The sequence below is a fragment of the Chionomys nivalis genome, chromosome 10 (genome assembly GCF_950005125.1).
Source record: "Chionomys nivalis chromosome 10, mChiNiv1.1, whole genome shotgun sequence".
NCBI classification, from domain to species: Eukaryota; Metazoa; Chordata; class Mammalia; order Rodentia; family Cricetidae; genus Chionomys; species Chionomys nivalis.
In genome coordinates, this window is record NC_080095.1 from 64,036,183 (window position 1) to 64,061,929 (window position 25,747).

Below are 25,747 nucleotides of genomic sequence, written 5' to 3' on the forward strand. Positions count from 1 at the left end.
TCGAGGTTAGGCAAAGGAAAACCTGAGGTGAAGTGAAGGGAGGCATGCATCCCTCCTTCTCGCTGTCTCGGGGTTGAGAGAAAAACCAAACCAAACCAATTAACCAACCAAAGAAACAAACAGAAAACTAGCTTTGTCTTGGAGTCCATGATGCTCTAGTCTCAGGACTTAGTCAAATAGGGAACGACACATAAAACGATGCTGTACCTATCTGAAGAAACTTTGTTTCTTTCTAAATTTAACCTATTGCTTTTTCTGTTCTCCTGACTGTGTCTGTAAAGAATTTTTATAAAAAGACACAGTGATCTCAACTATCTATGTGTGCCCCATGACTGTTTGTCACATCTGCAAGACACTTATCAGTTTGTTGGTAAGTGTATACTTAGGTTAGTCTCTGGGAGTTCACCACATCATCATTAAGAAGAAAAAAAAATTGATCTCCTACTGATATTATGGAGACCTCTGTGTAATAGAACATTGCTAAATCCCTAGAACACCTTCTTCCGAGGGTAGGGATGGCAAGTTCCATGCTTTATGAGACCAAGAAGAACATCTTTTATTTTTCAGGCAGTTTCCTAAGGAAGATAAATAAATTAAATTGGACTTGAAAAAGCTCCTACTGGGGAGTCTCAAGGAAAAACTCTTGACTCATAATTTTAGGTCCTGTAATATACACTAATCAAATCAACACTGACAATTTTTGAATTGCCAGGAGCCACTCAAATGCCTTTGCAAAGCCATGCCCTAGCCAAGATCTATCTGATGGCTGCAGTGGCTATGTTTCCCCAGCACTTGCCCATGGTGTGGAGACCTGATTCTTGCTAATGCACAGATAAAAGCCATGAGCGAATAGTGACAGAACAAATGGAACTTGCCCTTCAAAGTAAGCGCTGCCCCTTTGTTGTTCCACTCTAGAAAAAAATGAATAGCTGGTCCTTTGGAAAACTTTCAGGGTACCAACTTTTCCTCTCCTACCCCCTCTCCTGGGAATAATCATTCTGATGGCTGGATATTTTTCCTTTCGTCTCCCCCTGACAATTATTATGAGTATTTTATCCTCCATGAGTGAATACTTAGCTAACAGAGCTCTTCATAGAAATGCAAACTTCCTATTTACCAGACTCTGGTGGCTGTGCGTCTCACATCAGAGTGGTATCATTCAGCTTCAGTTGCTATAGCGTTTTCAAGAACCTCTCTGTTCTTGTCATAAATTATCTTTAAGTGAAAAAAGCTCAAAGGAGGTCCGTAGCAAACTGTATCAAATAATGAATTTGTAAGCGGTGGAGGAAAACACTCGTCTTAGGCTCTTCTCCTATCGATTGTTCCGTGACCCTTCCTTAGGATACAGATGAGCAGAACCCTGAAAGATGTTTGTGTTGTCTTTCTTTAACTGGCAGCCTGCAGGCTGCATGATCTAATAAATATTGGCAGGGCCAAATGAAATAATATAGAAGAGCTTCTCTTCTTTAAAGTCCACAGACCAAGAGACTCTTGTCACTTGTTAGTATCCATCAAACGCTGAAGTGTTAACATATGTGATACGACCACGCAATCAAGTAAGGACCGATTTGTTGACTAATTAAACCAACACAACAAGCTCTTTAGCACCTACAAGTGACAAGTTTAGAGCAGGCAAGTGGAAACTCTCAATTGAGCCCCCTTTTATGAGACTATCATGCCAAATTCAATTCCGACTGAGTAGTATTTGAATGTACTTGACTTCCACCATGTGCTGACATGCTTACAATAATTCATCATGGGTGACAATAGCTCAATATTACAGATTTATGATATATACAAAACAGTCACAAATGAAACGTAACCCTCGCATGGGTCTGCTTGCCTCACCACTGCCTATTGATATTGTAATTAATGGTCAATTACTTATGGAAACGGAAAACAGAAAATAGTCATTACTGGCTTGAGTCATCATTAGATTTTTAAAAAAAAAAAAAAGAATCTGGAAGTAAATAAAACCATTTCCACAGTGTTTGGCAATTTTTTTTCAACATAATAAATGAACCAATGTAGAAGCCTCCTATCCATAACTCTTTTTAGTACTGAGGAGAAGTCAGTAATGATTTTAAAGAAACAGACTGTCAATTCAGTTTCCTCACAGGCCAAATGCTTGTTTTATGTGCTGCTTCCTTATTTATAAAATGAAGCAAATCACTAGTCTGTTTCAAACAATCTTCAAATACATTAACATTTTATGGCTCCTTATTTGAGTTTCCACATCCAGGCCAATTAAAGGGGAGCAGAACCCTTACTAGATTATTTTGGTCACACAGTTGGTCCCTTTCTTCTCCTTTCTCTGTACACTGCTTCTTTTTCTTTTGTACGTGCACATATTCCAAAATCTCTGTATTCAGGTGTGACCCTTTTACTGACTGCCTTGGCAGCTGGCTAATCCTATTTGTGGTAGCCAAGGGTTGATAGCGTCTGTATGAGTATCACACTCAGATGTATAGGTATACGCATCACATGTCTCCATCCATCCGTGCCTATAAACAAAGAAAGCATGTCAGCAGTCGTGACAAGTTATAGGGAAGCTATAGGTCTTGGCCACTTAATTGAGCAGGGACCAGCGTTAAGAGCTTTACTATACATAGTTCTAGGCACCTCAGAGCTGTAGGTCGCTAACTTGCACCCCTGGAGCTGACATCTTCTGTATCCACTATACTGCAGCCCAGGGACCAAATATCTGGCTGGAAATAAAAATCAGAATCTGATGAGATACAAAATAGGTTTGAGTTCTAAGTGGGCGGGTCCTGCCCATCAAAAGAGCTCTCTGACAGTTGCTTCATCCTGTGATAAAATAAGCTGGCTACGTTGATGCATATTATTCTACCTCCTGTGCCCAGTGGCTGTTACACACATGCACACACACACACACGCACACACACATACATACACACACACACAGTCATTAACCTCAGAGAAATGATTTCCTTATTTTTCCTGTAGTACTTTGCAGATTATTATTATTATTATTATTATTTTTAAAGACAGAGTCTTACTATATATCTCAAGTGGCCTTCGAACTTGCAGTTCTTGTGAGGGCTGAAATCCTAGAGACAAGACACCATGCCTGACTTTTGGAAGAATTTTGTTTATTCTTAGGAAATAATGCAGTTATGTAACTAAAAAGCAAAAGCTGGTATAAAATGTATCAATTGAGAAGACTTTAAGTGTCACATATTAATGGTACAAAATAATATTTTTCCATTTACCACTATTATATAACTTTATGACAATCACCTTCTTGTTCCTAGCTCATAGTTTTATCTCTGTCCACTGTTTCCTATCTGCTCTTTTCAAAAAATTGTTCTTTTTATATTTACTTATTTGAGGGGAGAAAGACACGGGCATGTCATAGTGCACTGATGTAGAAGTCAGAGGGTAGCCTGAGGACATCAGTTCCTTTCTCTGCCACGTAGGTTCTGAAAATGAAACTTAGGTTGTCAGACCTGGCAAACACCTGTTTCCGATGAGCCACCTCACAGACTCCCCCTCTCCATCCCACCCCCTTTTTCTTTTGTTTTTCCGAGATAAGATTTCTCTATGAAGCCCTGGCCATCCTGAAACTTGCTCTATAGACCAGGCTGGTCTTGAACACAGAGATTTGTCTGCCTCTGCCTCCTGAGTGCTGGGATTAAAGGCGTGCACCACCAACAGTTGGCAGCCTGTCTCCCTTTTTAGTAAGTGTGTAATTTCTTTTCTTTCCCTCTGTTTTATTTCTTTTCTCTCTTACTTTATTTTTAAAACTTTCTTTATTCTCAAGAATTTAATATATCTATATATACTATTAAATGCATTCATATATACTCCCCCTACTTCCTCCCCAACTCCCTCCAACCTACCAAACATGTCCCCTTCTTAATTACCCACGTCTAACCCACAAGTTTAATTGGTGCTGCCCATATGTGCCACCCACTATAGCATGGGAACCCCAACAGTAGCCACATCCTCGAAAAAGATTGATTTCCCCCTCCTAGAATCTATCAGCTGCCAATGGCTTCTCTGAAGGGGTCAAGCCTACGGATGACCTATGCCATCTATGCTAGAATTTGGTTATCTTGATCTGGTACAGGTCTTGCGCAGGTAATCATAGCTGATTAGGTTCTTGAGTGTGATAGCCGTGCCATGGCCAGAAAAGGGCATTCCACAATATTCCACCATATTCTCTAGGTCTTCCTACTCCTCTTCCTTTATGTTCTTTAAGCTTTGGTAGGGGTGGGAGGGGTACTGATATAGTTCTTGTTTAGGACTGACACCTGGTCTCTCAGCACATCTCCCATTGGCTGCCGACACTGCAAAAAGAAACTTCCCTGATCAAGGCTGAGATCATTCCAGGTCTGTGAGTATAAGCGTGAACATTTAGGCAGTACTTGACAGCGTGATCATTCAATAAAACAACAATTGAAGGTTCTACCCTAAGGCCTGTGACCTCCCTAGCCATGGATTTTTGACCAGGGTGACACTACCAGGCAAGAAATCCCCTCCCATGGAGCAGGCCTCAAATCCAATCAGAAAACAGCAGTAAGTTAACCCATAACAACCATGCATCTATTACCACTGGGCACATCTTTAGTGGCAGACTGGTATTGCAGCCTGCAGGGTCCAGCACTGGGCAAAACCGTTGCTGTCTTTTATTTCCCAGAGGGCTGCGGAGAATTCTCCAGCTCCATGAAAGCAAGCTATCAGGGTGGGTGTCTCCTTGTTGGTTTGAGATAGGGTTCTCTATGTTTTGCAGCCAAAGTCAATGGAGTCTTAATGTGAAGATATGGTGGGTAACCAAGGGTAATGGCAGAAACCATGTTGTTTCTGGAGAGCTCTGAGGCCTTCCCGACTAATAATTGTATTCCATGCCTTGTATTGTGACTTTTATTTTATTGCCCATTTGTTCTGGGAGTGACATTGTTCATCCATACAGGGTAATTTTTTTTTTAAAAGGTTGTATCTTGAAATGAACTTACTAACTAGTAGGTTTCCATAGGGCTTTCAGACATCCTTAGTTTTGGCTAGCCAAGACCTCCTGTCTCTATTTGCAGAGTACTGAGATCACAGGAAGCATGCACTACTAACATGCGCTCTGCTTTCTTACAAATTTCTTGTGTATGTTTACAAATTTTCTTTGAGCAAATGTAAGCACGTATGTATGTATTATGTATGTATATTTTTTGGTTTTTCCCTCCACTACTAAATCAAAATTAGTATACTGTGTGCTATGTACTTTGATTTTCTTCCTTAACAGTGCACACTGGCGATATTTTCAAATCAGTACAAAGAAAAGTAGTTCTTCCTTACCAGGGCTTCTTCCGGTAACCCTATGTTTCTCACTCCTTCTCGTTTAAGGGGGCATCACTTGGAAATTCTAGGAAAACCCGAAGAAGAATATCAACACTATTGCACTGAAAGGAAAAGCACAGCCTTTAGTTTTATGACTGGGGATTGTCTAAAACATACTGACATAGTACTTACTTATTTTTATTTCGCATAATCTATTTTAAGTCATTAGGAGTTTCACGGTTTAGAACAGTTTCTGGCTCACAGGAAAGCATGCGGATGGGCACAGAGACTTCCTCTTTCTTCCACGGTCTTCATGGTTTTTACTAACTACACTATGAGTGGTTTTGCAAATCTTGTAACTTCTAAAGGGATTGTTGAGAAGTTCCATCTCAAGTAAGTTCAAGCTTTAAACAATCTCATAGAGCTGAGATGGATTACGCTCACATTCCTTATGTTATTATAAACAATACTGCGGCCATCATCCTTCTAAATTAATCTTTTCACAGATTTTCTATTATTTCCTAGAACAGCATCTCAGAAGAAGAACTGTTACATCAAGAGACATGAGCTCCTTCCCCCTACCCTCCCTTGTAGATTTTGATACATATCTTCAAGTTGGCTGGATCTTTTTGGAAAGTTACAGAGAACAAAGAAATATGGGGAAGTCATCAACTTCAGGATTTTCTTTCTTTTTTTCTCAAACAGTGTCTTATGTGGTCCAGGCTGGCATCACACTGGCTGTGCAGTTGAGGATGACCTGGATCGTCTGATCCTCTTGACTCCACCTCACAAGTGCTAGCATTAAGGGAGGCACCAGCATGCCTAGCTTTAAGAAACGCTGGGGATCAACCCCAGGACTTGGTGAACGATAGGCAAGTACTCTAACAGCTGAGCTACATCACCAGCTTTCCAAATCCAGAATTTTTTGTTTGTTCATTGGGCTTTAAAAAACTTAATTTAACTTTATTTTAGACCCAAAGCTACCATAAGAAAATAGGTCATTCATCAAGGTGATCTGAAATTCCTGTCCTGAACAATGGGAAAGTGCAGGTGGAGGGAGCTGCTAGTTAGTAGTGTACAGAGTCTGTCTGGGACATGCTGGGGGAGTGTGGTTCTTTAGTGCTAGCATCTCAGAGTGCAGGGCCTTACTGTGGAAATCTGCTGACATAGGACAACTCTTTTTGCAACAGTGGAAGGTGTGGGATGAGGCTTACCCACCCACATACGTCACCTGTAAACAAGGAGTGACCCTTAGAAAAAGTCAAGGAGATACAGAAGCATCTGCTAATTCCATTTCCTAAAGTAGGAGATATGCGCCGCTTGTTTTGAGATTATATGCATGAAATATTTATTTTAATGCTTACAACTGCATTTTATTTTGTACCAGAAATGATTGATAGATATATCAGTACTTTTTAGGACGATCCCAACTTAATAAAACAGTAACAAAAAAATGACTTAGAGTTTCACTTGGAGTTTTCAAAAAGGAAAACCATAGCATTCAAAGTGGAAGAAAATGATTACACAGGTGTGGCAAAATGCAACATGCAACATGTCTGGGAAACATGTCACACAAATACAGGAGTTCTGAAAAATTAAAATTATAAGAAGTTTTCAAGTTTTAACTTGAATTGCTCTAAAGTTTTTAAAGAAGGCTACTAAAAAATAAAAAAACCAAGCTAACAGTAACAACCCTTTTCAGAACTGCAATCATCACCATAAATAATCATTCTTTGTAGCAAATGACTCAGTGTTCCATAGGTGGCCTTCAAGTCGTTCCATGAAGAGGATATATACATTGCAGGTTAGACCCTGCTGTAGATTTGAAAGGATATCTGATGAGTTTCTGTACATTATAAGCATATACTCTGTAACTCCTTATTTTTTTAACTTATATAGGCTTGAGCAATAGCTCAGGCCTATTTTTAGCTAGTGCTTATATTTAAATTAACCCATTTTTTATCCATGTTTTGTCACATGGTTCATGTCTTGTTACCTCATTTTTGACATGCATTGCTTCTTCAGAGGCTGGCTGGAATCTCTCAACCTCTCCCCTTCTTCTCCTGTATGTCTGCTTGGATTTCCTGTCTCCTCTATCCTGTCTTGCCATAGGCCAAAGCAGCTTTATTTATCAACCAATGAGAGCAACACATATTCATTGTATACAGAAAGACTATCCCACAAATCCAGAAAAACACTCATACACATAAACAAAAAATTTTAAGTCCTATGATGCATCCATAATTGTGCTCTTGATATTGCATGACATTTTAATTTAATGTTCCTTTTATTTTCCTTTCTTGGAATATTTAGTTTTTAAAAATATTTATTTATTTATTATTTACAGACCAATCCTAGCTCCCCCTTCATCCTTTCCTCCTGCTCTCCCTCTTCACCCCATCTTCTCTTTAGAGAGGGTAAGACACCCCCCCCCCCGAAGTCAACTAAGTCTGTCCCATCACCTTGTTGAGGAAGGACCAATCCTCCCCCACCCCCCACCCTGTGCCTAGGCTGATAACTCCCTTTTTTTTTAAAAAAAAAAAAAAGAAGAAGAAGTATGCACTTCATTAAAAAAAAAAAAAAACGTGCAGGAAGAGAACCTTCAGTTTATGGTGAATTGTTTCAAAGATAATTTCAGTGTGTTGGAAAATATGGTAATTCCCTTTATAAACAGAGAAATCAAAAAGTTTAGTATAAGAGGGCAGCACCAGGACTCTTGTATGTACAGACACGCACATTTTCACTTTTGTTTCTAGATGCAAATTACTGAGAAAAAGAATGTCTTCATTCTTGGAAAAACCAAGAGCTTAGATTTTTTAAAAAGCCATTAATTTTAGTTTCCTTCGAGGTCCAGAGGATTCTTTTTTTCAGACCGCTGTTGAGATCAGATGGTCTCTAAAGAAATCAATCTAATTTCAATAGAAGAGCTATGCTGTGTTGGGATTTTTCATATAATCCAGTTGCTAAATGACACCAGGGCTACTTCGATTTAAAAGAAGAAACACAGACACCATTGTTCTCCAACCTCTCCACTTGCACTAGGTCAGCTGACCCAGGATCTTTCCCTAAAGAGGAAGAATGCATTTTCCATGATCAAAGAAAATCAACATTAATAAAATAATACCGGCGCCGACATAGAATGTTATTTATTTGACAGGATAAACACAGTGCTAATGCTATAAGTGAAAACCACGAGAGAAAGGATGAGGTGTGGGAAACCCACCCAGCTCCTCAGGCTACAGGTGCTTTTGGGCCACTTGACTCAGGAGCCGCAACTATATTCTCCAGATTCATCAGAGAAGAAAAAGAAGGTCATGAATAAAGAGGACCATTATTAAGTGTAAATTTGAAAATAATCTTCTCACTGCAGAGAGAGAGGGAACTTCATTCTTATTATTACAAACCTCCTAAACAAAAGTTTTTAGCAGTTCTATCAGCGGATATAACAAAGTCTCTCTTATCAACTCATGGTTGCACAGGTTTATATGATTTAAGAACACACGAAAAAGGAATTCTATTTCCCAGGTTGTTCGATTACAATTTTCATTAATGAGTCTTTGCTTCCTTTGCCTCTGTCAGTTCTTGCCCCCCTCTCTTCCCCCACCACAAGGATGTATTTAATCAGGTGTATGGAAAGGCACATTCTAGAAGGGTCTTGATAGCTATGACTTATAGTTTTGAAATGTCTTCCTCAGGTTTTACAAATTGAATTACTTTTGGAACTCCAGCCATTGGTTCTGTTCTCACAGAAAAAGGCTTGTTGCCAGACCCAAGATGGCCACAAGACATATCCCAGATACAAGACAGGTACGGTAGTTGGAGAATCCATAAAAGAGAAAATATCAGGGTTTTTTTTGTTAAAAATCTGTGCTGTCTGAAAGTCAGTTATGATACTGGTGTGAAGTGTTAATGCAAAAAACAGCTCTCACCTCAAAGGGAGTCAGAGATAGTTAATTCTGGAGCCAAATATGAGTGATCAAGAAGACACAGGATTAGTTTACTGCGGGTTTCATGCTCTAATGAGGAAGTAGTTCCATAGAAGGAGAACAAAGAAAGCCATAAATCAAGGCATTTGAAACAACAGAGAGGCGGTCACAGCAAGACAGGGAAATCTCACCCAAGAGCCCCAGATGCCATCTGATGAAATCCATCCTTGACTGTGGAGTTGGTGGAAGCTATCTGTCTGATAAGTTAATAAAATTCCCAACCGTTTTCCACCTATGATCTACAGGATGTTCAAAGTGACAGAGTCGGCCAAGAAATGTGGGGGGGCATGGCTAAAGCTAGCCCAAGACAAAGTGTAGCAAGCCTCTGAACCCGCAGCACTGCAACCTCTCCACATCGCTGCACTTGTAACCAGTCTTTGCAGACACAGCTTCTTTCCAGGAATTCCTGTTCCCAGAAGAGTGGCTGCATTGCAATCCCTAACTCATAAAAAGTGGTAGGTGGTACCCCAGCACCACATTCTCGTTCTGTACAATACAGACACTTCTTAGGACAGAGTAGCTGCACTACGTCACCTTGCAGCAACTACTATTAGAATGTTTATCTATGGTCGCCTATATTCTTCCTGAATACATATGTGCATTTTCATACACATCACTAAAATATAGTCACGTGATTTCTACGCATCGGTATATTGAAATGACTTCTTCAATTGGCAGATAGCAAACTACACATATTCTATTACATACCCAATTGCAATCCCATACTGAAGAGTATTTATAGCATTTTAAATTTTCAATGGTTTGAAAAAAATAGAATAAGGTGAATGGCTCAAGTAATAGTATATAGAAAAGCTCAACATTCCTTGTCAGCTCATTTTTTTAAAATAATTCTTCGATTACAAACAATGCTGCTATGAACATAGTTGAGCATATACTTTTGTTGTATGTTTGGGCATCTCTTGGGTATATTCCCAATAGTGGTATTGCTGGGTCAAGAGGTAGGTTGAACCCGACTTTCCTGAGAAACCGCCACACTGCTTTCCAAAGTGGTTGCAATTGCCAGAACCTGGAAACAACCTAGATGTCCTTCAATGGAAGAATGGATGAAGAAAGTATGGAATATATACATATTAGAGTACTACTCAGCAGTAAAAAACAATGACTTCTTGAATTTTGCATACAAATGGATGGAAATTGAAAACACTATCCTGAGTGAGGTAAGCCAGACCCAAAAAGAGGAACATGGGATGTACTCACTCATATTTGGTTTCTAGCCATAAATAAAGGACATTGAGACTATAATTCGTGACTCTAGAGAAGCTAAATAAGAAGGTGAACCCAAAGAAAAACATATAAGCATCCCCCTGAATATTAACCTTCATCAGGCGATGAAAGAAGACAGAGACAGAGACCAACATTGGAGCACTGGACTGAAGTCTCACGATCCAAAGGAGGAGCAGAAGGAGAGTGAGCACGAGCAAGGAACTCAGGACGGCGAGGGGTGCACCCACACACTGAGGCAATGGGGATGATCTATCGGGAACTCACCAAGGCCAGCTGGCCGGGGACTGAAAAAGCATGGGACAAAACCGGTCTCGCTGAACATAATGGACAATGAGGACTACTGAGAACTGAAGAACAATGGCAATGGGTTCTTGATCCTATTGCATGTAATGGCTTTGTGGGAGCCCAGGTAGTTTGGATGCTCACCTTAATAGACCTGGATGGACGTGGGTGGTCCTTGGACCTCCCACAGGGCAGAGAAACCTGCTTGCTCTTTGGGCTGAGGAGGAAGGAAGACTTGATTGGGGGAGGGGGAGGGAATGGGAGGTGGTGGCGGGGAAGAGGCAGAAATCTTTAATAATTAAATTAATTAATTAATAAAAAAAAAAGAAAAAAAAAAAAAAAAATAATTCTTCGATGTGCTTTCGACATCCGCAGAATTGCAATACTCAGAGTTTTCTCACCTATCCTTGTCCACAGTCATCGGCGAGTACTGCTCCATCAGTGTTCTGATTCATGGGCTGTGTTCGTCTGGAGCGCCTTTCCAATTCTGAAACACAGTAGTTTGTGTAAGTTCGTGGTAAAGAACAAAACCCAAACCAAGCCCCAACAGATGCCATTGTTCTCTAATCTCTCCATTTCCACTAGATCACCTGACTCAAAATCTTTCCCTAGGGAGGAAGAATGCACTTCCTATGATCAAAGCAAAGCAACGTTAAGAAAATAACATTGGTGCTGATGTGAGGGATGGTATTTATTTGATATTACAAGTGTTGCATATTTTGACATAAGTATTAGCACCTAGTACCTAGTCTGAGGTGCTTCTCAGGTGTTTTTGCATAGATAATTAATATTAGGTGCTAATACCTGGTATTGGGGGCTTTACAAATAATTTTGAAACAAAATAGTTTGACATTTTCCTAAAATTGCTATGACACGAAAGTTCATTCTCTATACGTCTTTTCCACTGTGTCAGGATCATGTCAATGTCTCCTTCCTCACTTCTCCCAATGCATATTTTTGTTACTGCTGTAGTGATTTCTTCCCATGCAGCCACTAAATATGAGCTCCTTAGATGAGAAACTCTTTGGTTCACTCTTGTCTCGCTAGCGCTTATCAAGACTCTTGACGTTGAAGAGCACCCCTAAGCTACAGCCCATCTCACCAGATCCCTACTACATAGCTTGACTTCTTAAATACAGTCTTTGCTTTGCTTTCCCTATTAGACTGAGACCTAAAATAGATGGGCAAGAAATATTTTAAAGAAAAAATTATTACTTAGTAGACAAGCGTGGTAAATGAAAAACTGCCACCTAAGTTTTATCTGCATTGATTCATGGGCATATAGGCGATGAACCCAGATATCTGTAATAGCCAGATGTGCCAGTAACGGACCTTACTGCATTCATAGGTATAAAATAAAAAACAATTATATTGGCACAGAATGTTACCCTTTGTAAAGCTACTGGAGTAGATAATAACTTTACGGCTGGCCGTTGACTCGTCAGCACCACTACTCCTGTAACTGTTAGACATCTCACATGCGACACACCCAGAACGAAGTTCCCAGTCTCCTCACCCAAACCTGCTCCTTCGCTACCCATGAGGGATGCTCATGCTGTGATGGACAGTTCTAACCTCTCAATTGTTTAGGCTACAAAGCTTAGATCCATTGTCAACAGTTGTATCTGTCCCTTTTACTAGTATGGAAGTCCTATGAGGGCAGGAATGATTTTCTACTTTGCTCACTTCCCTGTCAATACCTAGCAACAGTGTCAGCCAATGGGCGCTCAGTAAGTACTGGCCAAATGAGCGAGTGGACAAACAAGTGACTAGCTTCAGATCTGGGAAGGGTCCTGCACATCCATCAGTGTCGTCTTTTCATTTTTAAAATGGCATATCTGTTATCCACAAAGAATGAGTAATGGTGTCAGAACTGGACTGTTGGAATATAACGAATTTTTCTCTGTACCTCCAGTTCCCAAATAACCACACTACATAATTATTGTTAATTATGAAACTCGACCCTAGCTTACGCTTGTTCTGCAAGCTCCTATAACTTAAATTAACTCACTTAGGTTGATCTACGTTTTGCCTTATGGCTTCTTACCTTTCTTTCATTCTCTATGTCTGAGAATGACATGTCTCACTGGCATCTGACATGTGCCTAGATTCCTCTCCTACTTCCTCTCTCTCTGCGCAGAAGTTCCACCCACACCTCTTGCCTAGCTACCAGCCACTCAGCTTTTTATTACACCTATCACAGCAATACATTTTCACACAATATACAAACATCCCACAATATTAGAACATCTTGCTTCTCCCATAAAATGTTTAATTTTCCACATTTATACACTCTTTGTGCACTGAGAGCCTCTGGACAAGATTTTGAAGTTTCATTATTTCTAGTGATGAAAGCCCAATTCCAACTACCTTAGTGAAAAAGAAGGAGTAGGTACCAATGGATTCCTATAGCAGAGAAGTCAGGGCTTTATGCTATGGGCCAGTGACTCAAAAGCCATTATTGAAGATCTGTCATGTTCTCTCAACTTCTTAGATCCGGCACACATATATTAACAACTTTAGAGTAGAACTGGTCCTTATTGACAGAATTCTAGACAATTCTGAATGTCTTATCCGGCGTTCAGTCCTGAACCAATCACTGGGATTAGGGACATGGCTACTCTCTTACTAATCAAGCCTTAATTATGGGCCTCTTGTTTAGATAGAGTTGAAGAACAGGGACTTCCTCTTCTTTGTGAAGAATGAGTTTCCTTGGGGAAAGGAGGGTTCTGTTACCAGGAGAGGGAAGGGAAGGTATTCCGGATTCACTGAAACCCCAAATGTCCCTTTACACTAGTCAACTAATGTAGACACACTCATCCACAGCGAAAATCGGTGCTGATTTTCCCTCAGGAAGAAGACAAGTAACAACACAGGGAACATTTCATGTTGGATGGAAAAGCAAGTTGAAGTAATGGTCAATGAGTGAGGGGTGGGGGGAAGAGGAGGGGAAGGGAAGCAGGGGAAGGATGGGAGAAAGGGGAGACCAGGAGGAAGGAAGTGGGGAGAGAGGAATTACAGGCTTGTTAGGAGTCTCTTACCTGACTCTAACCAGTAATCTACAATGCAGGCTTAGAATTCAAAGATACAGAGAGGAGGAGTCCATATTCTTGAGAATCCATCCATGGCTGCATCTACATCTGGAGTAAAAGTTGAAGTGTTTCTGAAAAGCCTGCCGTGGGGAGACAGATGGAGGGGGAGGGAGAGGCACTATATTTTATTGGAAAAAATCACCATGTTTAAGCAGGATTCTGAGAACAACCTAAAATGAGGATCTACATTGTCCATTACAGGGCGGTGCTGAGATGGGAGAAGGGAATCAATATGCCTCAGCCATGCTTAAGAGATGTTTTTCATCTGGAAAATGATCTTAGGACCACTTTTGCTATTTTGAAATCTGGCCCAAGCACTTGTGAGAAGATGACCTTTTATATATTGCATTTTGCAGAAAACTATATAGAGTTGGATACAATATCTTGACCTAAAGGGGAAAAATGAAATAGAAAGAAAAGTGGTGTTTGCAGGTTTTCAACCAGAAAGCCAAGCGTGGCAGAAGGGAGACGAACGAGTAGAGGCTACAGACTTGGCCCGGCAGAGCAAGCTGGCTGAAATATCATTATCTGAAGGGTTCTAGACATCTGCCTCATTTTGCATGAGCCACCATCAGCAAGTGACTTGGGGCAGGGACTGGAAACGTTGTCTCAGTTCTTTCAAGCTTCTTGTAGATTCTTGGCTTCCTGGGCTTTGGAGGGGAGGGGCTGTGGAGGAGAAAGGTTACTGATTTCCCGAAAGGTTGGAGGTACTTTCTTTTTCCCTTTCCTTTTAAAGAATAGCATTTCAGCTTGATATTATTTTTGTATTTACCACTCGGTATTGTCTTAGACTTCATCTTGGCAAAGGCCTCCTAAACAACTGGCACTTTCAGCATTGCTGCCAAAAGACGCCTTTCACAATAAAGCATGCTGTGCTCTGGCAGGAAATCAATAAAGTGAAAATCTGTTCTCATCATCCATACATTTACCATCACAATCAACAATCAAAGGCAAGACCTGGGTTCTTTATCCACAGGCTCCAGCCTCCCAATTTTCTGCTATGAAAGGCAGCATAAATTAGAACCCTTGGTTCCTGTTAGCTGGGCTTAATGGGTATGATTTATGAACCATTAAATGAGGTTATGTAAATTGATCCTTAGCAGAGTGCTAGCGCCCAGGTGACAGGTGCAGCGCGCTCGTCCACAAGGGTTCTGCACAAATCAGATTTCAGTGACATTCAGTTTGAGGAAAGAGAAATATGTTGTCAACAAGGAAGTGATTTAAATAGTGCCCTGGGTTCGTCAGCAATTATGTCTTTCTTCTTAATTGCTGCAAACTATATAAATTCTAATAGGAAATAAATTAGTAATTTACCAGTTAATGACAAGGGTATAAAGGAGAAGGGCTTAAATATTTTAAAAGCCATATTACCAGTGAGGCCATACACGGGGGTGATTTCCCTGATGCTGTTAAAGTTGAAGAGATGCTTTGCAGCAGGAGTGTAAACTTTGACACAAGACAACTAAAGCTGCAAACACTGCATCAGAAAGCAACTGGATGCATGTGGAAAACGCCCTTATAGGACGCCTATGTGTCCCCTGGAAATGGAGATGTGGCAGTGACTCTATTTTATCACCATTTATCACTTGAGGCTGAAACCAAATCATCTTAAAAAAAAAAAAAAACTCGGGGATAAATAAGTTGTTCTATATTTAAAACCCTTTGGGCAATATGGCTTCTGGTTGGTCCAGTGACACACAGGATGAAACTGAGGGTGAGCCATGCGGCTGGTGCTGCTCAGCTTTCCCTGGCTGCCTTGCTTCAATGACAGACAGCAATAATGGATTTCCTGCCGTACACTTGGTTATGAACGGGGCAAGCTTTATGCTTGGCGATGAACCCTTTAGCTTCAACGTCCAGAGTAAAAGCTTAGCTGGGGTAGAAAGGAGTCCTGAGGAAGCATCAAGATATGAATCAGTTCTGAAAAAAGGGGGTAAAACATCTCAGGTTTACTCCTCTGTCTGCCCTGTTCCTGCCAGTGAAGAAGGCGATGGCCCCATGAGAAAGGCTTCTCCCTTTAAAGTCAGCTCCATATCATCCCCAGCTTTTGTCTGAAGCTATTATTGAGCCTGTTTCTGCGAGGCTGACCCTGGTAAGAGGACACAGATGGATGTGATGGTCATGTCCCTGGCAGAGTCTATTAGAGCTCCCCGACAGGGGGTCTCTAACGCTATTTTAATAGGCATTGCTCCTGCGCAAGTGGAGTTGTTTATGGACAGGGGAGATGATTTGACCCACTGTGGTGCTGTAGGAAAGAGCGATGGAAGGGCAGAGGTCAGATGTTTAAAGAGGCTTGTGACTGTGGCCCACTTGGAGAGGCTCTCCCCAGCAAAGGGAAATGCTGAGATGTCTTTTGTGAACATAGAGAAGTGGCCCGGGAGGCCACAGTTGAGAAAGTATGAAACAACTGACATCTACAGATGACCTCAGGGTTAGTGGATAAAGATGACCTGGAGGTGAAGAAGTGTTATCAGGAGTTTAGTAACTAGTGTGTGAAGAAAATGCCCGAGAATCCATGCTACAGGGCAGGCCCACAAGCTACTACAAATATTAACACCGCTACTAAGTATGTGGCTGTGGACAAGTTAATTTACCTTCTACGGTTCTGATAACAGAGTGTTGTCGTGAAGATTAAAATAATGCATGAAGGAATTGGCATATAGCAAGCATGCAATGGATGATGTATACATATATTCTTATACCTATATATATATGATATATATGTATAGTATTTGTGGCATTAAACTACATTTGTATACCTACCTATGCTCAGAATCTCTCTTTGTAAAAGGAAATATAAGAAGATTATCTACAGCGTGGGGTTGCTCTGAAGATTAAATTGGTCACATATAGAAAACGCCAACACAGAAGCTGTTACATAGGAAGGACTAGAGAGCATCACTACTATGACATGACTCTGCACCCTTTGTGTTTAAGTATCTACGAACCTGCCTGGGAGAAGGTACTAACTTACACTAAGCGCCTAACCACACTTGAAATATTTTTTCATACACTGTCTAGATATACAATATGAATGTTCTGCCCACTCAAAACATGCAGTGGCTTAGTGAGATTAAGTAACTCATCAAAGTTGTTAAGACCTCTGCTATGCAAGATAAATAAATTATAGCTCTATACTTATAGTGAACAGAATGGACTTATGAACATTAAATCAATAGATCATATTTTGAATGTTCTACACACACACAACCACACATGTAAACCAACAGGAGGAAGTGATGGGTGGATTTGTACTTTGGTGATGGAAAAGTGACCAAAGTTATATCAAAGTTTATCAAGATATATATATCATTTTGCATTATTTATACCCTAGAAAAAGGAAAACTACTATGAAATAAAAGCACATAATTTACATAAGAATTTAGGCCAAATAGGTTCAGACCTAGTTTAAACTGAGCCACAGATTAACAGGGTTGTGATACCTCACAGGCCAGGACCTGGGGAACGGTGGAGAGGAGCCATAACAGCAGGAGTCTCTGAATTTCCCAAAAGCACTTGGCTTGATTCCCGCAGCCTTTAAATTCCACTCTTTGTGTCCATATAAAAAAAAAAATGAGTTCTTATTTAGAGGCTTCTAAACCACACTCCCCCAAGACTTTTCGTTTCTTTAAGGTTGTTATGGAGTCACGGTCAAGAAAAGAGGGGAAAACAGCGTCCAGCGCCTCTTAAGATGCTTATCCATCTCTACAGAGTGAGCTCTGGGACTTCTGGGATGTTTTCACCCTGGATTCTGAGAATCTTTTCCAAATCAGAGAGTGACTGTACTGAAATAAATTTCTATCCAAGCAGCATCTCCCGGCTTCCGTTCCATGTAAGATGCTAAGTTGGCTGTTGAATAAACAGCCTCTCCCTCCCGAAAACATGCTCTCACAAGAGCCGCCCACTCCTCGCTGCTTACTCTCTCAAGATGCATTTCTTTCAGGGATTGGGCTTTCAACTCACTTAAAAGCTAGAATGTGAAATGTTCTCCTAAGGCTCTTAACCTTTGCACAGCAGATCACCATTTCCTTGAAGAATATTTTTATCCCTACCCTATCTCTGAGTCTTATCTGTGTACTTTATCTTGTGAACACAGCTCTGTGCCCTAAGGAGCCTAATGCATTGGAAAATGTTCAATAAATAATCCAAAAGTGAACAGCATTGCCCCTTGGGTGGCAGACTGCAAGTCTTCTCAATATTTTCTGTTTGTAATGTGGGTTCCCCCACCCCAACTAACTACTCCAAGAAACTTAGTCTACAAAGAGGGTACCACTAATTGAACCAGGCTTCGCAATTGTGTTTTGTGATTCTATGGCAACCACCTCTGGAAATTCAGGAGGTCCTCCACTGCTGCTTCTGGGCAGAAGCTTGGCTTCTTCATTTCTAGGAAGAGGAGCCAACAAGAATATGGATTCCAGAGAATACTGCTGGGTGGAGGATAGAATGTAAATGAAGGTTTGTCTTCAAAGAGGAACAAGGAGAAGAATGAAGACTCAGCCATGGTTAGGATCCTGTCTTTGTAGAATGTCATGGTGACAGGGGTGGGAAGATGGCTCAGTAGGGTAATGGTGCCTGCCAGCAAGCCTGATAATCTGAGTTCAAGACTCACATGGTGGATGAGAAAACTGATTTCCACAAAATGTACACAGATACTCACACACGAAATAAACTAAAATATAATAATCAAAAAAGAGAATGTTATAATATTTGAATGGTATGATATTGAAGGGATGCTAAGATTTAAAAACCCTGAAAGTGAATATTATTATGCATTGAAGAATTTAGAGATTCTGAAGGCCCAATATTCCTAGAATATCTGAAGACACTTCCATCTGAAAAAAAAAAAAAACAAAAACAAAAAACCCTAAGTAACCCTGACTAGTTATTCTAGAAGTGTGTGTGTATCTGTGTGTACCTTTCATTGGGAAATTACCTTAGCTTTACCATCTACACCAATGGCTCACAACTCAGCTCTAATGGTGTGCCAACATCGTCTGGGAGATCTAAAAGGATGGCATAAAAATACAAATTCACACTCTTTAGAGTTTCTGATTTTCTGGCAAGGAACTGATCTCCTTTTTTTAAAAGCTCCCCCACAGATTAGGATGCCCAACTAGAGCTGAGAACCTTTCCAGCATACAGTACCAGACACTGGAGACCCAAGTCATACCATTTTTAGCTTTGTGAAGGGTGTTAGATGTAACTAGGAACTAAGAGAATGGAGAGCCCACTGCTCCACTGCCAAAGAGACTGAGACTAAGTACACCAACTGGAAGCAGCGGCCGGAAAGCAGCCAGTAGCGGAGTTCTGCCTCTCCGACTCTGTGGGTCTCATTTCCTAGGAGGTTCTCATCCACTGACTCAATATCCAAGATCTCTCACCAGCTCCTCTATTTACTCAGCCAAATGCAACCCTCACATTTGGAGACAGAAAGAAAAGGTGTTTCTTTATGTCTGCCATAGGCTCCTTAATTAAGTGGGCCTCAGACCAGGATGGGTTTGTTGGTGCTGTCACGCTTCTGAATTTGGAGATGAAAGATTCAAGCTTCATTGATTTTTAGCAAAGGGTTTCAACAGCTTTTTGTACTTTCAGACTTTTTCATAAACCCTGACTCCAATCCTTCCCTGGGTGACTTTGATATCCTGTTCACAGCAGACAGCTCGAACTAGTAAACTGGAAGAAGGTGATGGTTAGTTTTTGTCATCTAGATACAATCTCAGACTTCCTGGGAGGGAGTCTCAGTGAGGAATCTTTTAGGTTGGACTGTGAGAGACTATGGTCATTACAAAGAGGTAGGAAGCTTTGCCCCCTCTGGGTGGCACCATTCCCTAGGTAGTGGAGAAAATACACGGAGCACTAGCATGCTTGCGTGTATTCATTGTTCCCTGCTCTTGGCTGTGGATATTAATATGAGTAGATGCTTCAAGTTCCTGCAGTCTTGCCAATCCCAGTTCCCTCTCCCTCTCCTCCTCCTGCTTCCTCACCTTTCCTCCACACCCATCCTCTCCTCAGAGAGGATGAGGCCTCCCATGGGGAGTCAACAAAGTCTATCACATCACTTGAGGCAGGACCAAGGCGGTCCCTGCTGTATCTAGGCTGAGCAAGGTAACCCTCCCTAGGGAATGGGCTCCAAAAAACCAGTTCATGTACTAGGGTTACTGATTCCACTGCTAGTGGCCCCAGAAACTAGCCAATGAAAATCAATTTCTATAAAGTGTGCCTGGTTACATACAAGGTCTAGTGAAAGGAAATTAATAAAAAGCATTATATGTTAGTCTAGCTGAGTTTTATCTATTGTTATATGAATATGTGTATGGTGTGTATATGTATGTGTGTATGGTGTGTGTGTGTGTGTGAGGTTTGTGGGGGGGGGTATGCGTGTGAATGTAGGCACATGCAAAATCTGGAGGACAACTTTCAGGATTCAGTTCTCTCCTTCCATAATGGGTTTCAGGGATCTAACTCAGTAGTCCACTGAGTCGTCTTGCTTGGCCTCTAGAAAGATTGTAAATATATTAAGTCTATTTATCCATCCTTCAGATTCTGACTGCAGAAGGTCTGTCAAAGGCGAAAGTCAAGAGCTGGGGATGTAGCTTAGAGGCTGAGCATATGCTCAGCAAGCCCAAGGTTTAATTGCCAGTACCCACATTATATAAACGGTGAATGTCAAAACTCTTTTTCTTTCTTAGTTTAGAAATCTGGTATCAGAAAATGAATCTATCTTCCTTCTATTGTTTTGAAATTGACTTGACTAAAATAGGCACTCTAGTCAGGCTATTATTCTTTCTTTGGGTCTACTTAAGAAGTTTATTTTATTAGTAAGTCTGTAACCACCATGGATTAAGAGCTTAGATACAGATTCCATTCTGATCATTGTAATGGCAATGTACAGTGTAGTCCATTCATATGCTGAAAGGGGTTTTAAATCATGAGCCTGTCATAGAGTAGTTTGAGATTCTTGGCCAAAGAACAGTTGACAAGTATGTTGACCACCCCAGTAGTCATGATAAGGCACCAGGAACTTCCTTTGTAGAGATCTTAAGTAAAGACATGGCTGAAATTATATAAAAGTACCTTGAGGTTTGTGTGAACAACTTGCAAATTTCACATACATACTTTGAAAGTTTTGTCAGAGAAACAGAAGTTTCAGCTGAGGCTTCACAGGTGAGGAAGAATCAATTAGGTAAGGGCAAAAGGATGTCTCAGCAGACAGAGGATGTAAATGCTAGACACATGGATGCATGGTACATTCAGGGAACCAGAAGGCCAGTTTGGGGGAGACAATGGGATGAGATGAGGCTAGGGCAGTCAATGAGAACCTAAATGTCAATGTTTCTCTAAATCAAATTAAGACCGTTCCATCTTTATGAACAATGGTACATCATGAAGACCCTTAGGTGACTTAATTATACTGTAAAAAGACATCCATCTGTAGGGAGGGGGGACATTCTTATTTCCCATGCATTCTGTGTGTCTGGGGTAGGGGTGGGTGCCGATCCTACTCTTAGACATGGAGAACACTGCAGCTATGTTGATCTCCTCTTAGACACACACCCTGTTTTCCTCAGTCCTGTCAATCTGCCAGGATTGATTTTCTTTTTCTGTTCTTTGGCTCATTGCCATAATTTTAAAGTCTTACTATGAAAGTTGAGTTCTCAGAGATATCTTTCCCCATCACCTCCTAACGACAGCATGACTTCCATCTGACTCTCTGTTTCCACCCTTCACTTGTTTCCTTGTAACGTTCATCATAATTTAGAACTAGAGTTTTCTTGAGAGACTTAAACAATCATCCCCCTTCACTTAGAAAGCATAGGCACTGCCTGTGTTCAAATGTGTTCACTTTATCTTCAGGACAGACCAAGTTAGGAGGATGTGAGAGTTGGCTCCAAGCACACATATGGAAGATCTGGGAGTCTGGGCTAGGACCACAGCAGTAGAGTAATTCTAGAATCATTTGCAAAATATCAGTGAGATCAGATGGTAGGAAGGGGAAAATCCACGGATCTCCAGGTTTCAGGGACTTTCAGAGTCTCCAAAGGAATTGAAAAGAACTATTAATGGCTGCTAATGGAAATCATACAATAAACAATCTCAGAAAGATTGCTCCACAGCCATATAGAGGCTTTAAGGCTATTATTAATATTAAACTGCAACAGTGCAATGAGCAGGAAAAGAGTACTGATTTATAGCCTAGGAAAGGATTTCAAAATGTTGCAATCCAAAGCAAATGGTCAGTGGGTTTTAGAAGTAGAGCAATTCCTTGTTTGACGGCAATCTCTCGAGTAATTCTTTAGTCTCAAAATAGAGCAAAAGGAAGTTTAAGGTTTGAATGATACGAATTGTAAGAGTTGAAAAGACTTTAAGATAGTACTAAAGAATATGCCTAGTTGTCTAGCTACATAAAGCAATAGAAATATCTTCCATGACCCTGATAATGTTTAGAAAAACAACACAAGAATGATCACCTTAAAAATATATATGGCAATGATCAGTTTGTAAGGTCTTTTCTACATGGAGTATCCATTTTAATTATTAGTTCCTCTTTGTGAGGTGGATTTTATTGACCCAATCTTAGAATTACGGAAAACGTCCTTGGCTATGACAAGGGACTGACCCAGTAGCAGGCAGCTAATAAGTCACTGAGCAGTACTCTGATAGAAAAGATACTGGAACCCTATAGTTTCAAGTTGGACAGTTCCTTACAAGGCCTTTATGTCAAAGATGTCCTCAGCTTGGTGCAGCTGGGAAATGGTAGACTCTTCACAACGTGATACTAGTAGAACATCTTTGGGTCATTGGGGATGTTCCCTGAAGGGGTTTGTAGGAGCCTGGGCCCTTTCTTTTTCTTTTCTTTCATGCCTTAGCCCAGAAGTGAACAGTTTTGTTCTGCTGTGTGCTCCCAACTGTGAGTGTTCCATCCAAATTAACAAGTCCATTCAAAACAATGAACCGAAATAGACATTTTTCTCTCCATACATTATCTCAAATGTTTGCTGAAGTAACAGAAAGCTATCATTTTACAGATAAAGAAAGATGCTCCAGAAGAACTTGTCTGATTCTACGGGGACTGGAATCGGTAGAACTGGGATGGTACAAATAAAGGTGCCTGTGCATTGGGAGTGGGGACTCTTTGGAAGCAGATCAGATGACATCTAACCCCACCCATGAAGTCACTCTCTGCTTATCAGAGACTCAGTTCCCAGATCTCTCTGTGCCTCAGGGAAAGCAAGCTTCACTCTCAGTACCGCCATGGACTAGGTGGAGTCACGGCAGAAGGAATCTACATTATCTGCAAAAACCTGGATAAAGATCTGCCCTTTCACCTTACTGCCCATTAGCAGTGACAACTTCTGACAAATTCTATTTTTTTAAAAAAAAAATGTGCTTCAGAGAGGAGGAGAGGAGATTGCTTGGCATGTGACTTACCTAGTATCAGACAGTTAATAACGCCACCACATCCAGGTCCATCCTTTATGAAGTGACCTCAGGATCTTCAAGGATCTTGTGTGGTTTCTGGTTGTCATGATGTGCAGGGTTTTTGTTTTTTTTTTTTTTTTTTCCAGCACATAGTGAGCGAGATAAGAAATGAAACCACCCATTCTGCAAAAGGAAGACGTGTGACCTTACTGGCCATGGGGTCTTCTCTGGGAAACAGACCTAACGTGGAGCCCTTCAATGTCACCCCAAAGAAGTCTGATTTTAGTCTCAAGAAAGGTGGTAAAAATGAACTAGAGCAGTGTTTCTCAACCTTTGGGCTGCAACTCCTTTGAGGGTCAAACAACCCTTTCACTGGGGTCCCATATAAGATACCCTGCATTTCAGATGTTTACATTATGATTCATAACAGTGGCAAAATTACAGTTTAAAATAACAATAAAATAATTTTACGGTTGGGGGATCGCCACAACATGAAGAACTGTATTAGGGAGGTTGAGAATCACTAATCTATAGTGACTTCTAGATGTTTGACTTGGGCAGTTGTTTGGGAAGTAGATCTAATTACTGAGGCTAGGAACATCTGGGAGAAGGAGCAGGGGGAAATGTCTACAAAGATAAGAAGTTCACAACCCAAGCGAGCATCAGCAAGTAGGTGAGCTTCCCAAGAGTGGGATGGGAGGCACTGACTAGTTCCATAGAAGTTCTGAGAAGAGATCTGAATTTGGACCTTAGAGCATCAGGGCTAGGTGGCATCACGGGCATGCAAGGAGAATTTTGGATTATTCAAGGTCAATTTTTAATCTCAGGCGGGTTTTCCCGCTTCCTACTCAGTGTGTTCACAGGAAACACCAATTAAGATTAATTTCAACATAAGTAAAACATAATTAGCAAGATAAATTTGCTGCCAAAAATATAATGAACTCCAAGATGAAATGTAAAATGCTTTAAACTCACTTCTCTGATTATTTTTATGTGATGCTTTATCTATTGATTTTAGTTTGTGTCTATCTGCCTATTCACTTGTGTGTGCAAGCATGCGTTTGTGCGTGGGGGTGTGTACATGTGGAGGACAGAGGTCATCCGCAAGTGTGGTTGCTTAGGTGATATCCACTGTATTTTCTTGAGACAGGGTCTCTCATTGGCCTGAGTTTGCTGACTAGGTTAGTATGCTCGGCCAGTGAGCCTCAGAGAAATGCCTGTCTTGCCTCTCCTGGGGCAGAAAGGATTACAAGTGAATGCCACTTTGCATAGCAAGTGCTTAACCAACAGAGTCATCTCCTCAGCCCATGACGCTTTGTCTTTGTGGATCCTAAAGACACGCTAAATAAAATCAGAGAATATTTTTAGAAATCTCACGGTGTTCAGAAACAGAAATGTTTTCTTATAGTTTTGGTTGTGAGCCTTTAACGGCCATCTCTCCAGTCCCAAAAACAGTTTACCTAGAGGATGTCATAGCCTCATTGTCAACCTGGCACACCTGGGTAGAGGGGCCCTCAATAGGGAAACTGCCTCCACTGGATTAGTCTGTGGGCACTCCTGGGGGGGCTTTTTCTTTGGTAATTAATGTAGGAGGATCCAGCCCCTGAGGGCAATACCATCTCTGAGTCCTGTGTGCCTGGGAGCAAGCCAGTAATCTGGACTCCTCCACGCCTCTGGTTCAGTTCTTGCCTCCAGGTTCCTGCCTTAAGCTCCTTCTCTGGCTCTGCTGATGATGGACTGGAACCTTTAAGGCAAATGAACACTTTAGTCTCCAAGTTGGTTTTGGTCAGAGCTTTCGTCACAGCAGCAGAAGCCCAACTAGAACATGTGTCTGGTAAGCTGGCTTTGTGCCATGCAGGATTCAGAGTTCGATGATGTCATTGATGCTTTTCTGCTTCCGGGTCTGCCTAGCACCTTCAGGCACTCTGAAGTCCAGCCAGAGGGAAGAAGTTCTCATGTCGGTTCCTGCTTGGTTTCTCTATGTACTGCAACCGGAGTGTGTTGTGTTTTCAGCAATAGTGTCTTACCATGGGATTTCTGTTCAGGGACCAAGAACAACAGAGATAATTTATGTTGTTTGGGAGTTGTCTGGGACCTCCTTGACCAGTTACTAGTAGGGAGGTAACCCATATCTGCCACTTTTTTGATTTATGAGTTTTTTTATTTATGTCTATCCAAACTTTTTTTTAAAATATACTTTTTAATTCACTTATAAAGCTGTGTGCTTCCATAGGTTGTAATCTCAGTTTTGATCAGCTCACTGCCGTTCCTCTTCCCAGTTCCCCCATTTCTATCCCTGTGTAAATCTACTCTCAATATTCCCTCCCTCAAGCTCCACAATCTCACCACTGACCCCCACATCCAGGACTAAGCTTCTAGTACATGAACATTTGGGGAACAAAATATATTCACACAATCTCCTGCAATGCA